Genomic DNA, 22,050 nt, shown 5'->3' with positions numbered 1-22,050 from the left:
TGTAGTTACTCATAGGTATAATTTTGAAAGGTGGGGTCTCCAAGGGATGGGATATTTCGTTGTGGAACATTTGGAGAGGAGCCATTCTATGGCATATGTGGAACTCTAGATTGCAAGCTGTTTTTTCAAGTTTAGTCAACACTCATTGCTCTGTTCTTTGGAGGGATTTAGCCATGTTGGTTATTTCTTTATGTAAAGACTAGAGAGTTATGGCAAAGATTGTGCAATGCTTTTGGAACAAATGAGTCTAGAGAGATGCTTACAATCAAAGGACGATCTTGCAGACATAGAGATGTTGTGTGTTGGCATTGTGGTCATAAAGGGTATGTACGTAGGCATTGTTTTCGATGGATGAGACAGCGTAGGAGACAACACAAGAGGGATGCTATCACTTTGGATGATGTGGGAGTAGATGTAGCGTATGTGGCTACGCATGACAGAGATGTCGACTTTGCTTCCATGTTTACTCTTGACTTTCTTATGTCGGTTTTTGACAACACATTACCTTCGCATTGGATATTGGATGTGAGTGCTAGGTTTCGCGTCACGTCGAGTCGTGAGTGGTTTAGCACATATGCTAGTGGTATGCTTGGGCGTGTGTGTTTAGTTGATGGTTCAGTGCATGACATAGTTGGTGCAGGAGATGTCATACTATCGTTGTCGAGTGGTGCATCATATGTGTTGCAAGATGTACGCCATGTGCCAGGTTTGAGGCAAAGCTTGATCTCTGTGAGTCACTTACGAGACAGTGGATGCCAGGTAGTGCTGGATGAGCACAGTTTCCGATTGCATCGTGGAAAGCTAGTCATAGCTAGAGGTGCTAGTGTTGGCACGATTCATGCGATGCGAGTACGTCATGTGCAAGACGGCACAGTTTTTGTGAGTACGCAGACATGCAGAGAGAGGAGGCATGTCTCCTTTGCGAAGAGGATGCATGATGCTCCAGTTTGTGAGTATGTTGAGCCAGTTGTGCAGATAGTTGTGCAACAGGGCATGTCTTTTGTGGATACGATGACGGATATGGATGGCTTGAGTGTTGAGGATTCATCCGTGATTCAATCATTCATGGATATGCTTAGGCCAGAGGCTCATGTATGTGAGTTAGAGCTAGACATTGCTCTTACCACAGAGGGTTCAGGACAGACAGATGCTCTTGGTGTGCATGAGGCATGCGATGGACACGAGGATGGATTCCAAGGATCGGAGTTCGGGTGTCAGGGTGATTTCCATGAGTGGAGTTCTGAGCCAGATTTGACTGAGATGGTCAAATTGACAGATATTGCTAGGATTGCATCAGCATTCGGGAGTCTCATGTACGAGATACTCATCTTGAGATCCGAGATTGCATTTGTAGTAGGTACATTTGCAGTGGGAGCAGTTAGTCGTGCAGTGACTGACGTTGGCCTTGAGCATAGGGGTACTTTCCAGCGTATGGTGAGATACCTGCAGGATGTGTGCGGCTTTGGTGAGGAGTATGGTGTCGATTGCTCTATACTTCCTCTACAATTAGAGCTAGATGCACACAGATTTAGTGAGCCAGTGGGCGTTGGTTGAGGTCGTACTTGTGATGGCCTTGTACAGGTTTTGTACGATTTTCTTTTCTTTCTCACGGCCACATTGGATTTTACGTGGGAGGTTGTTGGGGTAAAGCCCCATGTGGCCGGTTAGGCCAGGTGCCCGCCCACTATACTTATTCATTATGTACATAATAGAATAAGGGGGCTCACATGTAGAGAGTGAATTTCAGCCCCTGCAAACACAAGGTCTCCTCTTCTCCTCTCTTCTCCATTGTTGCACACACACTCACACACGCTCTCGCTCGCGCACTTCAGCATGCAACACAAATCGCGGAGCATACAAAACACAAAGACTTCAATTTCTCAAGGTACAAGTTGTCGTTTTTTTTTCTCTCTTTGCATTAGTGTGTGTTTACCATGGCCAGTGAGGATATCCCACCTACACACATGTTTGATTTTGAGCTCGTAGATCAAAATTAGGGCACCACGGGTGCTGCTGACACTAATATGCATGATGATGATGATCTAAGAGATCATGGGCTTGTAGATATGGCTTCTTTCAAGACTTTGGAACATCACCAAAGCGTACTTGAAAGCAACCTCTCTTCACTCAATGCAAATGTTACCAATCTTACGGAGTTACTTGTGAAATTTATGAATTCACAGACGACTCAAGGAGCCACAAGTGGCCCGGTTCAAGGGAACCAAGCTCGCACGACTCAAGGAGTCCAAGAGACAATTGTTGCAGAAGATGCAGAAGGTAGCAATGCATTACTTAAGAATATCACCATTCTTGAGTTTCACCGGGAAGAGCGTGATCGCAACAAGGATGCGGTCAATACGTTCTTACACAAATAGAGTGATATTCATAGATTGAGACACACCCCGGACATAAAGACGGTTGTGGAAACAAGTCTATCTCTTAAAGGAAAGGTCTATAAGTGGTGGATGACATTTCCAATAGATGCTCGTCCTCCGTCTTGGGCTGCATTTCAAGCTTCTTTCTCCAAATATTTTTTGGACTCCAATGACGAAGATAAGAATTGGTTAGCATGGGATGCATGCCGCATGTCTGGCCTCTCTCTCACACAGTACCTTTCACAGTATCAGAAAATCATATTAAAACTAGAAGGTCTAGATGAATTCCAAAAGATACGGGGTTTTAGTAGGAGTCTTGACAAAGACTATCGTCTTCATGTCAAGACCCAACATCCAAAAACTTTGGAAGAAGCCATCATTCATGCGCAAAGATATGATGATGACCAAGAGAGGAAAGGAAATGTTCCCTACTCTAAGAATACTTTTACTAAGAGCAATGTGGCTAAGAGCCAATGGCGAGGTAGATCTCCCACACGTTCCAAAAGGAATAAGTGACAATCTATCTCTTCACGCCCACAAGAGGCTAAGAAGCCTAAGCACTCACAAGATACTCCACGTGGGTCTCTCAACACTGCTGATTTTGAACGTGCAAAGAAACACAATTTGTGTTTTAGATGTCTTTTGGACCAACATAACAAGAAATATTGTCCTCTTTTGCAAGGCAAAGAAAAGGCCATGCACACGGTGCAACGCCTCACATTAGATTCATCTCCTAAATATTGTGTTGTAGAGGTTCTTCATATGGAAGAAAAGCACAAGTGTTGTGTGTCTGCTTCAATGTGGCAACCCACCTTTGGATCCCATGATTTGATTCGCATGCATGGCACTATTAATGGACAACGTGTTTGTATTTTAGTAGATGATGGTGCAACTCATAACTTCTTGAACTATAAGCTAGTCAAGGAATTGAAGCTTACACAAACTCACTGCTCTCACAAGTATGTGGTGAAGCAGATGTCTGGGAATGATAAAGAAGTATGGGACACGGTAGTTCAAGGGGTTGAGCTTATTGTTCAAGATCATACGATGACCCTTGACTTCCAAGTTATGAACATGGACCATGTTAATGTAGTTTTAGGACGGGAGTGGCTGCATGGTTTAGGAAACACATTGCACACTAGTTATGAACACAACTCCTTATTCTTTATGGCCAATGGTAAACATGTGCTTTTGCTTGGTGAGAAAAATATACCATCTGCACCTCTTATATTCTACAACCGAGCTTTCTATTTTGCAGAAAGAAAATTTAATAGATGAAGTCTTTTTGTGTTACTGCTTGTCTCCAAATCTTGTGAATTCTTAAGAGCAAAGTGTAGTGAATTCTAGTAATGGTATGCAAAGTGCAATGAATTCTAATTGTATGCAAAGTGCAATGAATTCTACTGATAAACAAAGTGTTAACAAATCTAACGAGCAAAGTGCTCTCAATTTTAATTCTATAGAGCAACGTGCAACTGTTGTAAAACAAACATTACAGGAATTACAAGATTCTCCATCCCGGCATAACTCTAGTTTACTTTCTCTTTTTGCACGGCAAAAGCTAACTCACTTACTCATGGAGTATAGTGATGTGTTCTCAAGTGATTTACCATTGGGTTTACCCCCTGCACGTGATGGGCAGCATGGCATAGATGTCTTGCCAAGCACTAAACCGATAAGTAAACCACCTTATCGTATGAGTGCTCAAGAAGCCAAGGAGGTTGAGAGTCAGTTGGCTGACTACCTCGCCCGTGGTTTCATTAGACCTAGCACTTTGCCTTGGACATCACCAATTCTATTGGTAAAAAACAAAGATGGTACTATGCCCATGTGCGTAGATCATCGCGGATTAAACGCCATAACCATTAAGAACAAGTATCCTCTGCCAAGAGTAGATGAGTTGTTTGATCAACTCCATGAGGCAAGATACTATACTAAGATAGATCTTTGTTCAGGATACCACCAGGTGCGTATCCTTTTACAAGATATCTCCAAAACTGCCTTTAGAACACGGTTCGGGCATTTTGAATTTTTGGTTATGCCTTTTGGTCTAACCAATGCTCTAGCTACATTTATGAAACTCATGGATAGTGTCTTACGTCCCTTTCTTGAAAAATTTGTTGTGGTTTTCCTTGATGACATTCTCATTTATAGTCTGAAGATGAACACATAGAACACTTACGATTAGTGTTTGAACAGCTACGAGCTCACGCGTTGTATGCTAAGCAAAGCAAGTGCGATTTCTTCAAAACAGAGATACATTACCTCGGTCATGTGATCTCTTATTTTGGCATCAAGATGGACACTGACAAGGTCGCTGCCATTCTTCGATGGCCACATCCCAACACGGTTGAGGAGTTTCAAATATTTTTAGGCATGGTTGGATTTTATCGACAGTATATCCGTGCTATGCCAAAATCATTGTTCCTATGACGGATCAACTTAAAGGAAAAGATAAGACCTTTTCTTGGGAAGAAGCCAAAAACACAGTTTCGAACAGCTCAAGGTAGCTATAGCCACTGCTCCCATCCTAGCAATCGTCGACCCACTTAAGCCATTTGTGGTAGAGACTGATGCTAGTGATAAAGCCATTGGCGCGGTACTTCTCTAGGAGGGAAGACCTATAGCCTTTGAAAGTAAAAATTTAGATAGAGCTCAACAGAATTATTATGTCTATGAGAGAGAGCTCTATGCCATAATTCACGATTTGCAAAAGTGGCGACACTATTTATATGGTGCCGAGTTTGAAGTAGTTTTTGACCATGAGAGTATCAATGGTTTACTACTCACACAGACTTGAAGGGCCGTAAAGCTAGATACGCAGAAATCCTTCAAGATTATGATTGTAAGCTACGATATCGCAAGGGGCGATATAATGTAGTAGCGGATGCACTAAGTCGGATGCCTCATATTAATTCCATTTGCTTTCACGGAACTAAAGAGTGGATTTTTGGAATCATTGCGTGGCAAGTGTGCACAAGATCAATCATATGCTAAAGTATGGAGTGCACTTTTAAAAAGGAATCCCTCACACTCACATGTCTCTGAACAGCCAGATCAACATGTCTTTGCAGCGCAGATAGAAACTCCAACACACAGAGCTCCACCCCAACTCAGGAAGAGCTTAAGCAATGGAAGAATTTTTCCATTGATGATGGCTACTTACTCCACAAAGGTAGAGTATGTGTGCCAAAGGACTCGGACACTAGGCACCAAATCTTATTTGAGTGTCATGATAGTCCAAGTGTTGGTCATCCAAGTATCAATAAGACGTATGCCTTAGTTCGACGGCAATTTTATTGGCCGGGCTTACATCATGATGTTCAAGAGTACGTACTAAACTGCCAACAATGCCAAGTTAATAAGGCAGAGCGCCTCAAGGTAGGTGGCCTTTTACATCCTTTAGAGATTTCCACAAGGTAAGTGGGTGAGTATCTCTATTGATTTTGTAGTAGGACTACCTACTACAAATCGTGGTCGTGATGCCATTTGGGTAATTGTAGACCGTCTCACAAAGATGGGTTGATTCATTCTCACTAAGACTACGGTTAAGACACCCGAATTAGCATGGCTATTTGTAGAGCATATATATAAACTCTACGGTCTTCCAGTTAGTATCATTAGTGACAGAGATCGAAAGTTCGATAATCACTTCTGGAGAGCTGTGTTCCAAAAGTTGAAAATTAAACTTAATTTAAGTACGACTGATCATCCAAAAACGGATGGTCAATGAGAAAGAGTTACTCAAGTGCTAGAGGATATGCTACGAGCATACGTTAGCAAGAAGCAAACCAATTGGGAAGACTACTTACTTATATTGGAATTTGCTTATAATAGTTCAAAGCATGTGACTACAGGGTTTAGTCCATTTATGCTTTTGTATGGATTTCAACCTAGATCACCTGTTATGATGGGGTTGGCTAAGGAGAAGATACAACAAGCGAAGGATTTTGTCCAAGACCATTTTGACATGCTTCGAGTTGCTCGAAAGAATGTTAAGCAAGCTCAAGATCGATATAAGAAGTACGCAGATGAGCATCGACGTCTTGCTACTTTCGAAGAAGGAGACAAGGTTTTCCTCAAAGTTTCAGAGCATTCAGAAAGTCTGAAGACGGGAAAAGTTGCACAACGCTATTGTGGACCGTTTACCATTCTCAAACGTATAGGTCAAGTGGCCTATAAGTTAGCTCTTCCAGAGCACTCACGAGTTCATCATGTTTTCATGTTAGCCGTTTACGAAAACAGCTATGACAGAATGATAATGTCATTGACACAGGTGTGTTGGTTAACTTATCGCACCGCCAAGCATTCCTCATGAGCCCGAAAAGATTTTGGATTCTCATGAGCTTCGCACCAAACATCATGTGAGACGACAGGTGTTGGTAAAATGGCTAGATAGACCTAAAGAAGGCTCTACATGGGAGAATGTCTCCGCACTTGAGAAACGTTTTCCTACGTTCGTTTTCGAGGATGAAAATGATTCTCCAAATGGGGGGGTAATGTAAGGACATGGGTCCTATGGGCAAGGCCTCCAACACGGCCGAACAGTGCGTACGCTAGGGGAGGCTATAAGATAGCACGGTTGGGTGGAGACTAGCACACGCATTACCACCGCCCTTTCAAGAAGAGAAGAGTGCATAGTTGATATTTTGGCTTGAAGCTCAAAAAGATTGGGGTTGTTTGCTAACCCCATGGTGTTTGCTCATGTCAATATCTAATATAAGCCACATGAATTCAAGCTGAAAACATAGAAAATTGTAGCTTGAGAGAAGCCATTGCTCACATTTAATGAAATAGCCTAGCTCTTCTTCACCCTATCCTCGCTATGGACGCATCCTCCAATCAATGCATTTCAAGAGACTACGTCTCAAACAAAAAGCACATCATGCATTCCAAAGGATGCTTAGCAAAGCAAGTTAAACTAGATGCAAAGCATAAAATTCCTTGTCCACATCGAAACCCTTGCATAATGCCAAGCCTTGTCGGTCCAACTACATCTGAAGGGAGGTCCCCCTTCACATCCTTGTGTCTCGAGAATCTAATAAGCCTGCATGTAGAGGGAAGCCTCCATTGAATGCATTCCTAAAGACTGCATGCATTTCGGCCAAGTAGCTCGGAGGATGTGCCAACGAAGCAAGTTAAAATCAGTTGCAAGCTCTCTAGCTCTCTCTCTCTCTCTCTCTCTCTCTCTCTCAAATTGCCAACTTGCTCACACAAAGCTTCCTTAACTTTTGCCATCTCTTCTAGTCTTTTTTCTCACCTACACTTTAGAAAATGCAAGTATTTGTAGGAAGAGAGAAGCCCTTGCTTTGGTACATGCATCCAACCCAATGCGATAGACAGACTCACCAAGGTGTATTCGTCGAACGTGCAAGCTCATCCAAGTTCTCCCACTCATCGTCAGTCATTGACTCTGGCCTAGCATCCATGCCTTGTAGTGGCAACACTTGGCCCTGATAGCGGGAAAAAGAGCAGTGCAATCAGGTGGCCTCTGTACTCGTGCACACTCCACAAACCACGCCTCATGCAAACAAGCAAAGAACAAAACAAAGGGGGCACCACCCTAAATTAAGAGGTTTAGGGACCTCACACATAGTGCACATAGGCAAGTGAGACTTCTGGCATTATGATGGCATCAAAACATATGGCAGAACACATAGAAACGAAGCTTAGGGACCTTATGTAGCATATATATACACAAGACATCAGCTTAACAATACAACGGCATCTGATCATACATAACAAGGATATAGAGAAGCAAGCCAAGGATGGCATAATCCCTTGTAAAAAACAATCAACCCATCAAGTAGGTATGATCCTACTAGCAACACATCAATACCTTAGAGAATGATGGCGAGGATGGTGGCCATGGAGCATGAGAGAAGACTCCTTGTTTAGGTTTTAGGGCTAGTAATGTAGCATACTAGAGGGAGAGAGAGAGAGAGGGAGAGAGGGTAGAGCTCCATCCATAGCTCCTCGTTGTGAGCAATGTCGTCATAGCTTCGTTGCTTGGTGAAGTGGGTGAAGTGTTGGTTTTGAGTGAGAGAAGGCCTCCTTATATAGGTTTCTGAGAGGGTTTAGGATTAGGGATAAACATGCTTAAATCCGCTGATTGGGGTTACTTTTTGCTTAGGGTGGTCAACAGATTGAGGTCACCTGATATGCCACCATCAAGATATTCTCTAGAGTGATGTGAGAGGGGAGGATAAATGCTGATTTTTTTGATTGTGACACATGGGGATAAGGCCTTGACCAGCATTTAAGAGCAGGTAAAGTGGTTGTTGAAACTGGAGGTTCTGCACATGTTAGGGGGGGACCTGCGGGGGGGAGGTGGCAGCTGGGTCCTCTTGAATATCAAATTCTCAAAAAATCCTCAACCATGGCTTCTTTTGACATGTGTTCTTTGAAAAAATCAGCATGTCTCATTTCAACTCAAAAGTCTTTATCCCTGTTGACTCACCTTTACCATAAGATTTTCCCCTTTTCTCCTCCTGTAACTGCATTGTTGATGCCCAATCACTGCTTCTAGTAACAGTGAACTGTTACCTACCAAATACTTATGGTGCAGTAAAAAATATTTACCATGGGTAAAAAAAGTTACTGTAGGTAAAAAGTGATTTGTATTTACCATGTAGGTGAAAAATATTTATTGTAGGTAAAAAATATTTACTGTGGTAAAAAATATTTACTGTCGGTAAAAAAGTGAAAACGGAGTATGCTGTGCTGTGAGTCCACACGAACGTCCTCGTGTAAATTTCACTAGAAATTCACACCTAGAATGGGCTATTTTGTAAGATATAGGTTGTAGGCATGCATAAAAGCTCATTCCCACGTATCTTCTGTCCATGGCACTTTTTACTCTTTGGTGCTTGTGAAGTAGATTTTTCTTCTCTTTCGAGATCCCTTGGACTAGAGTATCCTCATCTCCCCAACAACTGACTGTGCCTTTATTGCATCTTCAGAAGGGGTCCTAAAAACCATGCATCATATAGCCCTCCCTCTTAAGCTAGAGGTATTTGATGCCTCTAGCTGTAGGTTGTGCTACAATAGGGTTCTCTTGAATACTTACCCACCTGGTACCAATTGAATTTGCCATGTTACTGCTTTCTTGGCTGATGCACCCTGTTTAGTCCTTTCTGATGAATAATTGTATCCATCCATGACTAACAACTGGTCTCCTAGACCCTTGAAAGCCATACCCCATCCATTGTCAATATCCGCTTTCACTGGTAGCATTCTCTTTTTTTCTTTTTTTCTTCTCTTTTTTTTTTTTTTTTGAAACGACTATGTACATGATTGTTACCTTAGTTGGAGCTCGAATATGATGAGCTCTCCTCTGAACCATCCTTAGCATTGATTTCACCAGCATATGGCTGTGAAAGACGACATTGGTAGGCCTTCAATCGCCAACCATTTACCGGGGTCTGATGTACCTTACCATCTAGGTCACCTAGTTGGTAACTACCATTTGAGAACCTCTGTATCACTACAAAAGGGCCTTCCCACTTAAGCAAGAACTTACCATCCTTCCTGCGATCAAAGCGATTGTCGTATCTGAGCACTAAAGAACCTTCCTTGATACCTTTCTTGACAAGGTTGCGATTGAACTTCTTTCGTTTCTTCTCTGCCTGGGCTGCATAGTACTTCACTGCTGACTCTCGATCTAGCCCTAACCTCTCCAAATCGATGATTCTTCCTTCCACCTGCTTCTCTTGACTATCCTCTTGATGTGCTTTTAGAACTCGGAGGCTCGCTAGCTCCACTTCTATAGGCAATAGTGCCTCTTGCCCGTAAACCAAGTGAAAAGGTGTATACCCCAAGGATGTTTTAAAGGATGTTCTGTAGGCCCAAAGTGCTGCATCTAGGTGTTTGTCCCATGCCTTAGGATGTAAATGCACTTGCTTAGTGATGATTTTACATATAAGACCATTTACCTTTTCCACAAGACCATTGCACTGAGGGTAGTATGGTGTAGAGTGCCTGCGCTTGATTTTTAACTTGCTCATCAATTGCCCGACTAAATCAGCTCGAAATCCCAGTCCCCTATCCGAGAGAATCTCCAAAGGTGTGCCAAAACGGCAACAAAGGCATTCAAAAATGAAATCACTCACGTCCTTGGCTGTGATGCGCTTTGTGGGACGAGCTTCTGCCCATCTGGTCATGTACTCCACCCCCATAATGATGTATTCCTTCCCTGATTGAGTGCAAGGTAGTGGCCCTATTGCATCTATCCCCCATTTTTCAAATGGCCCATAGGTTTTGATTGGATGCTGATTTTCATGGGTAAGACGCCTTGGTCCAGCTTTTTGGCAAACCTCACATGTGCGGCACCAATGTTGTACATCTCGATGGAGGCTTGTTGTACATCTCGATGGAGGCTTGGCCACGTGAACCCTGCTTGTAAAATCTTTCTGCTGATTGGATGCTGATTTTCATGGGTAAGACACCTTGGTCCAGCTTTTTGGCAAACCTCACATGTGCGGCACCAATGTTGTACATCTCGATGGAGGCTTGGCCACGTGAACCCTGCTTGTAAAATCTTTCTGCTAGTAATCTCTTGTGCAAAGTGGCCACCACATACACCTTCATGACAACTAAACAAAATATCCTTTATCTCTTGGGATGCAGGAACTCTCCTTAAGACAACATCTTTCCCTCTACAATACAAGTCCTCATTCACTAAGCTATAGCTGGTAGCCTTTTTTGCCAACCACCTACGTTCACTTTTACTCATACCAGAGGGTGCTTCACAATGCTCAAGAAAGTAAAGTAAATCATGCAGCTCCTCCTTTCCCTGGTATAAAGGACTTTTCACAAGGATAGCACCTACTATGAGAGTTTGTAGTTCTTCACCTGCTAAGGCATCTGCTTCTCGATTTTGATCTCTAGGTACAAAGTGCACTCGAACTTCTTTAAAACCCTTCAACAAGGCCTTTGCTTCCCTCATCTTAACAGACAATTTGTCATTTTTACAGGCCCATACACCAACCATTTGCTTAACAATCAACATGGAGTCACCAAAAACATTTAGCTTTGTGATGCTCTGAGAAAGACAACATTGCAACCCTAAAACAAGGGCATGGTACTCAGCCTCGTTGTTAGAATGAACCTCTTTTAGATGAAACCCTTTTGCCAAGATCTTCTCCTTCTCTGGACCTAATATTACTATGCCTGCTGATGCCTTGTCTTTGGTCCTCTTGTAAGCCCCATCAAAATACAGACTGTGTGCTCCCAGTAGAACTTCAGGCTCCGGGATAGGCGGTACCTTACTAGGTGCCTCTTTCTTGGCCTTCTCATAACACCTTTGTGTGAGGACATCTGCCAAACAAGCATGGGTGGAATCCTCTACTTGTAGTGTGTAGTCAAACTCTTGAAGCTGCACCACCCACTTTGCTATTCTTTGAGACAATTCCATGTGTTGTAGGGCATATGGAAAAACCTCCTCAGTTGTGATCACCACAAATTGTCTCGGAAGTAAGTAAGCCCGAAACTTCTCCACTGCAAACTTAAGAGCTAGCACCAATTGCTCAGTTGCGCTGAAACCCTTTTCAACAGCTGTCATCACTCTACTAGAGAAGTAGACTGGTCTCATGAGAGATGTCTTTGGGTCTTTTTGCATCAAGACAACTCCTAGAGCTTCTGGACCTACACTAGGATTTACATAGAATAATTCACTCCATGTGGGTTGTAGGACGACAGGCAATGAGCTCAAAATGGTTTTAACTTCTTGAAAGCATCTTTCACCCTCCTCACTCTATGTCAATGTAGTGTGTTTAGTGAGCTGCTGCAAAGGATAGATTGCCTGAGAAAGGAGATGTATGAATCGTCCCATGTAGCGAATATTTTGAATGAAGGAGACTAGTTGCTTCACGTTTGAAGGAGTAGGTAAAGCTAACAATGTCTTTACCTTTTCAGGGTCAGCCTCAATACCATCTTGAGACACAACATGGCCTAGTAGAGTGACCTTGCTCTCACCTATGTGGCACTTGTCTTTATTCAATTGCCCACCCAATTGGGCCAGACGGGTGAAACCTTCATCAACCTTGGATAGATGTACTTCCCTAGAGCTGTAAATGCAAAAATCATCAATGAAGACTTGTATGGACTTACCAAAGTAAGGTTGAAACACCAAGTTCATAAACCTCTGGAAAGTAGCTGGGGCATTAGTTAAACCAAAAGGCATAACTGTATAAGCAAAACACCCCCAAGGTGTTATGAAGGTAGTCTTTCTTTGGTCTTCATCTGCAATTCTGATTTGGAAGTAGCCTGAGTACCCATCACACATTGTGTACCTTTCATGACCAGCCACTTCATTTAGTATTTCATCTTGAAAAGGCAAAGGAAAATGGTCCCTTTTTGTGGCTGCGTTTAGAGGCTTGTAATCCACACATACCCTCCACTTCCCATTTTTCTTTGGTGCTACCACAACTGGAGACACCCACTCAGAATCTTCCACTGGGTAGATAAATCCCGCCTTGAGTAATCTTTTTACTTCTTTTAAGAGTGCATCTTGTTGCACTAGCCCTAATCTCCTTAGCCTTTGCACCACTGGTTTGGCACCTTCCTTTAATTGGATATGGTGTTGGGTTACCGTCACTCCTTTAATGTGCTCGTAATTAGTTATAAAGAGGCCAGCATGCTTCTTTAGTACCTGCAAATAGGGTTCTCTCTCTTCTTCTAGTAGGTCCTTAGCTAGCATCTTCTCTAAGCCTGTGGCTTCTTCCTTGTTTAGAGAGTCTTGACCACCTTCTCCTTCTGGGTTTCGCAGTATTATACCCATGACTTCCAAAGAGCTAGCATCCTCCTCAGATGACTCATCCTCAGATGAAGAGCAGCTGCTTATGCTCCATTCATCCATAGAAGTCTCCATCTCTAGGTCTTGTTGTCTACCCTGCTTCATGTCATACACAATTTTTTGTTGCTTGCCACCTACCTTATGATTTGGTCGCAACTCAAGGGAACCTGTCTCCCAATCTTGCCTAGCTTTCATAGCCATAAGCCAAGGTCTTCCAAGGATTAGCGGATAGCCCTCCCCCTTAGTTGGGATCACATAAGCATCAATTGAGATTGCCACACCAAAAGTTGAAACCTTCACTCCATTAACCTTTCCCACACAAGCCACCCTTACATTATTTGCCATCTTAGCTTGTAAGGAAGTTTGCTCGTTTACTTCCAAACCCAACCTGTGCATTAATTTTTCTGTCATAACACAATCCTCGGCTCCACCATCTACGTACACATTGGAGACTCGCTGACTCTTAATCTCTGCATCAATGACTGGCACGATATCCTTCATGCCTCTTGCACTAATAGACCCAACTGACTTTGCCTTAGCCCTCCTGGTGCTGACCATCTTAGACCAGGTTCTACGCATCTTTGGGGAAAGGTGGAGGAGTTGCTGCCATGAAATCTTTGGTCCTTGCTTACTCACATCTGCTACCAGGTCGTAAGGTATGGATCCTACCCCAAGTGGAAAGTCTTCTACTCCTATGTGCCTCCTTGACCTACTCTTCCTTTTCTTGTCTCCTATCACTTGGGAGGAACCCTCATTCCCTTTATCCGGCTCTGAAGCTTCCATTTCATCAGTTCTTTGTCTCCTAACTCTCTTTATTGGCATGGCAACAGCTTCCTCCATTTTTTCTTTCCCTTTATCCTTACCATTGTCAAGACTTATGACAGAGACAGCCCTGTCCTCCCCTCCCGATGGTAGTGGAGGGATCTCTGCTGGTGCTTGTGGTGGTGGAGGAGGGGGTCTCAATATTTGGATTGGTGGATCCACGTGTGCATTTTGTCCATTTAGTGGCCTAGTTCGAGGAGGAGTGACTTGCTGGCGAGGAGGCCGTCTTTGATTACCATTTCCTTGATAGCGTCGTGGATGGGGGCAATAATACATGCCGTGACCTACCTCTCCACATTTGTAGCAAATGTACTCACGTGCTTGCCTTTGTCCTTCTTGTCTATTTCGTTCATTTCCTGGCTGGGGAGCCCTTACACCTTGAACCAGATTGATGGACAGGCTCTCTAGTTGATTGGTGATTTGTTGAAGTAATTCTTGTTGAGAGGACTCTTGGTCTGTTGCTCCTGTCCCTGCTACTACCCTTGCCGTAGGTTGAGCTAGCGGTGGAGGCTCCATTTCCCCTTGTAGTTGAGCTTGGAATTTTAACTTCCTATCCTTCTCCCTTGCATAAGTCATAGCTTTATCAAAGGTATCTGGGAATTTACCTTTTACCTTTTCTCGAAGGATGGGGTAAAGCCCTGCCAGGAAACAGTCCTTCTTTAGGCATTCTGGCGCCCTTTCTCCTTCACCTAGTGATGCACACCATTTCTCCCACAGGTTGGAAAACTTTTCTTCATAGCTTCTACAGTCATTGGGTGATGTTTGGCGTAGCTCTAAGAGCTGTCTCCATATCTCCTCTGGAGGCTCATGGCGGCGAAATTCTTCGATGAAGGCCATCTTTAAGGACTCCCAGTCTCTTCTTTCTTCAGGTGCCAAAGTTTGATACCATAATTTTGCACCTTCCCTCAAGACCAAAGGAAAGGCCCTTAACTTAGTAGCTTCGTCATCCCTTCCCGATACCAGAAAGGCCATTTCCAAATTATCCAAAAAGTCTGGAGCAACCTCCCCAGGCTTACCATAAAAATTAGGGAAGGCCATAAGTGAGAGAGTAAACAATTACACAAACAACTCCTATTTATTTTAAAATAGAGTATGGTAATTACAATTTGGAGCTTTAGCACAACTTAGCTCAAAATAGGATGAAGATCGACACATCAAAGGAATGGTAATAGTCTAGTAAGGGTAGAATGACAGGATGAGGAGAGCGCAAGATTTCCCCAAGTCTCTCGGCTCCAAACAACAGGGCTATTCTTTGCTGATAAAAGATTTTTCTATCAATACAAATATTCACACGGATATGACGCACAAAATGGAAAGGAAACATGCGGGGATCATCATTCTCATTATTGGCATCCATACTTACACACAAGAGCCTAGCTTAGTTGCACCACCTTGGGACCAATGAGCCTGATCAGCCACAGAAGGTCAGCACCTCGGATCACTTCGACTCTTCCTGATGCATTTGTGAAGACGCAAGGCGTGATGGCAACACTTTGTACAATGCTGAGCCTTTTAGCAAGCAACAATTGGATGCTATTACCATAATCAGCATGACGAATGAAAGTGACACCATTAATGTGCAGCACATCATCAACTAAGATAGTTTCCTTAGATTGAGATAACTTCTTGAAAATTAGCAGCAAAGGTAGGGCAGTGAGGCTTTTCACCCGGTCTCCAAAGCACTTTGGACAATATCCAAAGTGATCTTCACGCGGACAGGAGGTTGGCTTGGGATTGGTGGTGTCTGGATTCACAAAGTGCACTGGGAGCACTCGCAGACGGGCGGCAATCTTGTAGGCAAGCCTTCGCCTCTTTGCTTCAGGAGGATTTAGGGGTGAGAGTCGTGGTTGCAAGTTGGAGGTTGAAGTTGGTTGCTCACTAGCCTTTTTCTTGCCTGTAGTGGTCATGTAATCCCTTATTAATGAGATTAAGCCAAATGTTACCTTACGCTTGAGCACGCGCTGCGGCCTTGGGCCACTTAGGTGTAGAGGTGATCTTCCTCCTCTTAGTCGGCTCCTCAGGAAAGAGAGGTCTGGTGATGCTTTCTCTTCCCTTAATGTGTGTCACAGTACCTTCGTGTATGTTGATGTAGAATCTTTCAAGCTCGTGTGCGTTGGAGGTTTCTGGAGCACTCGTAGGTTGAGAGGAGAGGTATATCAAGCTCTTCTTCTTACTCTCCTTCGTTGGCGACGATCACGAACAAGGCATGTAGAAGAACTTACTTCTTGAATTTCAATGACACTGCAACCTGGTAACAAGACCTCGATGAAAGCTTTTAAGGCCTCTAAAGCCTCCTCCTCTTCTGTTCTCCAATTTGCAAACTCCTCACGCCATTCGTCCATGTTGTAGATTGCACATCTTCATTGCTTGTGGACTGAAGGTCTGTGTAGCCCTCCTCAGTGGGGGCACCAAAATGATAGCGGGAAAAAGAGCAGTGCAATCGGGTGGCCTCTGTACTCGTGCACACTCCACAAACCACGCCTCATGCAAACAAGCAAAGAACAAAACAAAGGGGGCACCACCCTAAATTAAGAGGTTTAGGGACCTCACACATAGTGCACATAGGCAAGTGAGACTTCTGACATTATGATGGCATCAAAACATATGGTAGAACACATAGAAACGAAGCTTAGGGACCTTATGTAGCATATATATACACAAGACATCAGCTTAACAATACAACGGCATCTGATCATACATAACAAGGATATAGAGAAGCAAGCCAAGGATGGCATAATCCCTTGTCAAAAACAATCAACCCAGCAAGTAGGTATGATCCTACTAGCAACACATCAATACCTTAGAGAATGATGGCGAGGATGGTGGCCATGGAGCATGAGAGAAGACTCCTTATTTAGGTTTTAGGGCTAGTAATGTAGCATACTAGAGGGAGAGAGAGAGAGAGGGAGAGAGAGTAGAGCTCCATCCATAGCTCCTCGTTGTGAGCAATGTCGTCATAGCTTCGTTGCTTGGTGAAGTGGGTGAAGTGTTGGTTTTGAGTGAGAGAAGGCCTCCTTATATAGGTTTCTGAGAGGGTTTAGGATTAGGGATAAACATGCTTAAATCCGCTGATTGGGGTTACTTTTTGCTTAGGGTGGTCAACAGATTGAGGTCACCTGATATGTCACCATCAAGATATTCTCTAGAGTGATGTGAGAGGGGAGGATAAATGCTGATTTTTCTGATTGTGACACATGGGGATAAGGCCTTGACCAGCATTTAAGAGCAGGTAAGGTGGTTGTTGAAACTGGAGGTTCTGCACATGTCAGGGGGGGACCTGCGGGGGAGAGGTGGCAGCTAGGTCCTCCTGAATATCAAATTCTCAAAAAATCCTCAACCATGGCTTCTTTTGACATGTGTTCTTTGAAAAAATCAGCATGTCTCATTTCAACTCAAAAGTATTTATCCCTATTGACTCACCTTTACCATAAGATTTTCCCCTTTTCTCCTCCTGTAACTGCATTGTTGATGCCCAATCACTGCTTCTAGTAACAGTGAACTGTTACCTACCAAATACTTATGGTGCAGTAAAAAATATTTACCATGGGTAAAAAAAGTTACTGTAGGTAAAAAGTGATTTGTATTTACCATGTAGGTGAAAACTATTTACTGTAGGTAAAAAATATTTACTGTGGTAAAAAATATTTACTGTCGGTAAAAAAGTGAAAACGGAGTATGCTGTGCTGTGAGTCCACACGAACATCCTCGTGTAAATTTCACTAGAAATTCACACCTAGAATGGGCTATTCTGTAAGATATAGGTTGTAGGCATGCATAAGAGCTCGTTCCCACGTATCTTCTGTCCATGGCACTTTTTACTCTTTGGTGCTTGTGAAGTAGATTTTTCTTCTCTTTCGAGATCCCTTGGACTAGAGTATCCTCATCTCCCCAACAACTGACTGTGCCTTTATTGCATCTTCAGAAGGGGTCCTAAAAACCATGCATCAGCCCAACTGAGTCAATGCATCATGCATACCTGCTTTTCAATGCTCAAAGTTTGAACCATCAAACTTTGTATGGAAAAGCACAAACCCTGACAATGATGTACATGCCAAATTCATGGCGATAACCTGTGACAAGACCAAGCACAAGTCGATCAATTGACAATAGCCAAAGCCTGGCTAACTCATACACCAAGTACTGTCAAAATACAACATAAGATGGCATAAGCTGTCTAAGAGAAGTATCATCAAATATGGCGATCAATCTAACGAAACAAAGTGAGCAAAACCTCTCAAATGATGCCAAAACACCCGCTCTAATCCAAGAGCACTATGTGATAATCGATGAAACTATCATCAACAATCTCCCACCTGAAGAGATTACCACATGTATGTCAAATGACATAATTCGCTGAGCAAACACTCTCACAATGCGATGCCAAAACACTATGGCAAAGCAACCACTAAGTGCCAAATGCAATGCAAACACGATTGCAAACCATGCGCATAAACAAATAAACTCGCAAGAAAAATCCTACAGAGTTTCGGCAGTATTTAGCTATCTAACCATAATAACCATACATGCCATAAACATGCTCAAAACCATGAGCAAATCATGCGCAAAATCCGCACTCAAGCATACATGAGCTGCCCCAAAGTCTCAACTCCTTAAACTTGGAAAACAATCTTGTAATCCGAAACACAAAGTGCATCAACCGCACTCTTCAAGTGAAGCATATACTAGCATAAACTTGGATGCAAACCAACCAAAATGTGACACAAATTGATGCTCAAAATAGCTGAAAATCAGCCCACATATGCCATTGCAAGGCGAAGAATATCATCCGCCGAAAAGCGCGCATCATGTGCATCCACATGGCAATATAAACGAGCATCAAGTATGTACCAAATGTGTATAAAAGAGCATCCAAATTAGCTGAAAATTCAGCTCACAATCATGCTATAAATGCTTGCAAAGCTCTCTACAAATCCATGCACCACACTTTCCAAAATCTGCTCAATCGCATAAGTCAATGCACATAACCTGTGATGAAGCCACTCTCGAACCTGAGAGTCCACAAGAATGCATACATCCACGAAGTGTTCTCATTGTGTGTGCATAAATGTGTTGGAAATATCAATCCACACTCTCTTCACTGGGAGCAAAACATCAATGTGCAAAACAAAAGAATGACAAAGCTCAAACAGAGCTCTCTGAATGTAGCAAATCACCACAATATGCATACATAATCTTCAACTTTTTGAATACCCTGCAGCCTGTCAGCTCATATCTTCCAAACCGCTCAGAATTTCCAGAAACTTCCTTCTGCAAAGTTGTAGACAACGCGAAAACGGTTGGGCTAGCAAGGAATGGACGTGAAATGTGCTGTTTATATAGGTCAAAACAGATCTGTGAAAATCTGCACTTGGGTACCCTAGACGTGCAGGCAGTCTGAGTGACGTATCTCAAAATTGGTAAAGATTTTGAGAAAACTTTCTTCTACAAAGTTGAAGAGGACAAAAAACCAATCACGAGTAGCGGGAATCAGCTTGAGTAAAAACGTTTTGGTAGGCCAAAATAGATCTGCAAAAACGTGCTGCAGTTTTTGCTGTTTCTCTGTCTGCTTCCCCGCTGAGCTCCAAGGCTGCTCCCAATCCTTGTGCTCTGATACCAGTTGAAGTGCGCGAGAGAGAGCGTGTGTGAGTGTGTGTGCAGCAATGGAGAAGAGAGGAGAAGAGGAGACCTTGTGTTTGTAGGGGCTGAGACTTACTCTCTACATGTGAGCCCTTTTATTCTATTATGTACATAATGAATAAGTACAGTGGGCGGGCACCTGGCCTAACCGGCCACATGGGGTTTTACCCCAACACATGCGAACCTCGCCTTGCGAGAATTTGAGCGCTTCACTTGTCGTTCGTTGTAAGAACACCTTGATGATTCTTCACAAAAACTCGTCATTTTTGTGAAGGCTTTTCTTCACTTTGAAGCTACCTCCTTGAGGGAAAACGAATTTTTGGAGGAAAACTTGTCTTCCTCCAAGAAGTGAAAAGGAAGGGTGAAGCTACTTCCTTGAAGTTTAAAGCTTTCCCTTTCCTTCTAGTTTTCCTTTCAACACAAGTAGACTATCTTTTCTTGTTATGCACATCAAGGGCCAATAGCTTGATGGTAAAGTGTTGGCCTCTTACCCTCATGGGGTGGGTTGAACCCTCCATCATGCAAGGGTTAAGCGGGCCTTCCTATGCACGCAACCAACAACACCAACAAAAGCCTTTGGAGCCGCGGTGTCGTCGAGTTGTCGGTGGAGTTTGCCTTGGTCGCCTGCCTTAGTCGTGCGTTGTGGAGGGCGTAGATGTGGCTGTCACTGTCAGTCCACGCATTGGGCACAGGAAAGCATGCCTGTCTTCTTTTGCCGCACAACGGAGATGTCGCTGTCTGCGGAACGTGGGAGAGAAGCAGAGCATCGCACGCACATGCAAGCCGCTTTTAGTCTCCTCCCAAAAATAGCTCGGATACCAGTGAAAGGGCGATGGTAATGCGTGTGCTAGTCTCCACCCAACCCTACTATCTTATAGCCTTTCCAACGTACACACTGTCCGACCGTGCCGGTGGCCTTGCCCATAGGACCCATGTCCTTACACTTCTTATTCATACATAGAAGTAGTATGCAAAATACATAGAGAGAAGAACTAAAGACAAAGGAATTAATGTGCTATGGGACAACGTTTGCATGTGTCATCTAGGAAGAGGGAGAGAAGTCCCATTCTAGAGTCTAGATCGAGTCTGTGATTGATGAAGATGACCATATACACTCTTTGCAACAAAATGCTATTGGTAACTGAAGACTGCTTGCTTACTTGTCGTAGGATAGGTTCATTGGATTACTATGTATAATAAATATATACATATGTACCAATGATTTTGCAATTGGCCACCCTCAATCATGAGCTATTGCTCCAGTGCTCACAAAAACTTGTAAACAGTTATAATGCACCTGCTACGTTTTGTTTTTTACCTGTAAAAAATGTTTTTGCAATTTGGAAAAATTGCAAAATTTTTCTTAGTTTAGATACAATTTAAAAAAAAGTTTTGGCAAAAACTTGTAATTTTCAATAACCCAATTTTTTTAATTTATCTAGCAAAATCTTCTTTGGGAACACTATATTGCTCGATTATAGAGGGACTCGGCTAACTCAATTGCCTTCGATCACGGGCCGTTGCTTGGTTGTGTGCATATATACCATTGGATGCTTCAATTTCCCGCCTGTAATTTTTAGCAGCATAGGAAGGTATCCTTACGAGCATGATTTTATGGCTTATGCACTCTATCACTTAATTGAATAGGTAACACTATAGTGGCAACCAGTGAATAAAGCTGGTGGCTATCGAAATTAGCGAGTGCAATGGCCAAGGGGTGGAGAAATTTTGCAAGCTATGGCTGTGGCATGCTTGCTCCAGTTTTGCTCTCACACACACCCATACTTGCGGATCATCCCGCACCGCCATAGTGCATGGGGATATTACCCCTCTTGACACCTGGCTCATGAGCCCCTTATTAACACAAAGTGGCGGTTCCCACAAAAAGTCATGACCCCTCACCTTCGAGTGTAGGTGTGCATGTCCGCCCAGCTATAGGATATATCACACTTGCAAACTTGGATTGCAAGGCAACGCGTTGACAAGGGTTGCCAAGTGTTGGGGGAGGCAATTCTCAACACTAAATCCCAAAGACCCCTTGATGGGATTTATGACCGAGAGCTAGACGCGTCTGATGGGAGGTCTTGGCCGTTCAAATTTACCGGGGCGTGTTCGAGTTTACCTTTTCTTGTCCTAGTTACTTTGCCCCACAAAGTTTACTTTATAAGGCTAAATATGGGCATTAGAGGCGTATGATTAGGTTGTCGTGCTGCCAAAGCCTAAGTGGTGGGTTTGAATCCTCGATGCTCCACCCACATGCCATTTTGCTCACCCTCTGTCCCCCTTGAGATTCGTGCCTCCATGTCCCCGTCGTTGATCCCATGACGGGGCCTTCATTAAAGACCCCGTGGGCCTTAGTGTCAAGGGGAGGTAATGAGGGGTGCAGGTGCATCAAAAGGGGTGATAAGGGGTGGTAGAGTG

This window comes from Adiantum capillus-veneris, chromosome 17 (assembly GCF_014529385.1).
Source record: "Adiantum capillus-veneris isolate H3 chromosome 17, ASM1452938v2, whole genome shotgun sequence".
In the NCBI taxonomy this organism is placed as follows: domain Eukaryota; kingdom Viridiplantae; phylum Streptophyta; class Polypodiopsida; order Polypodiales; family Pteridaceae; genus Adiantum; species Adiantum capillus-veneris.
The sequence above is the reverse complement of the archived record's forward strand: the minus strand, read 5'-3'. Positions refer to the sequence as shown.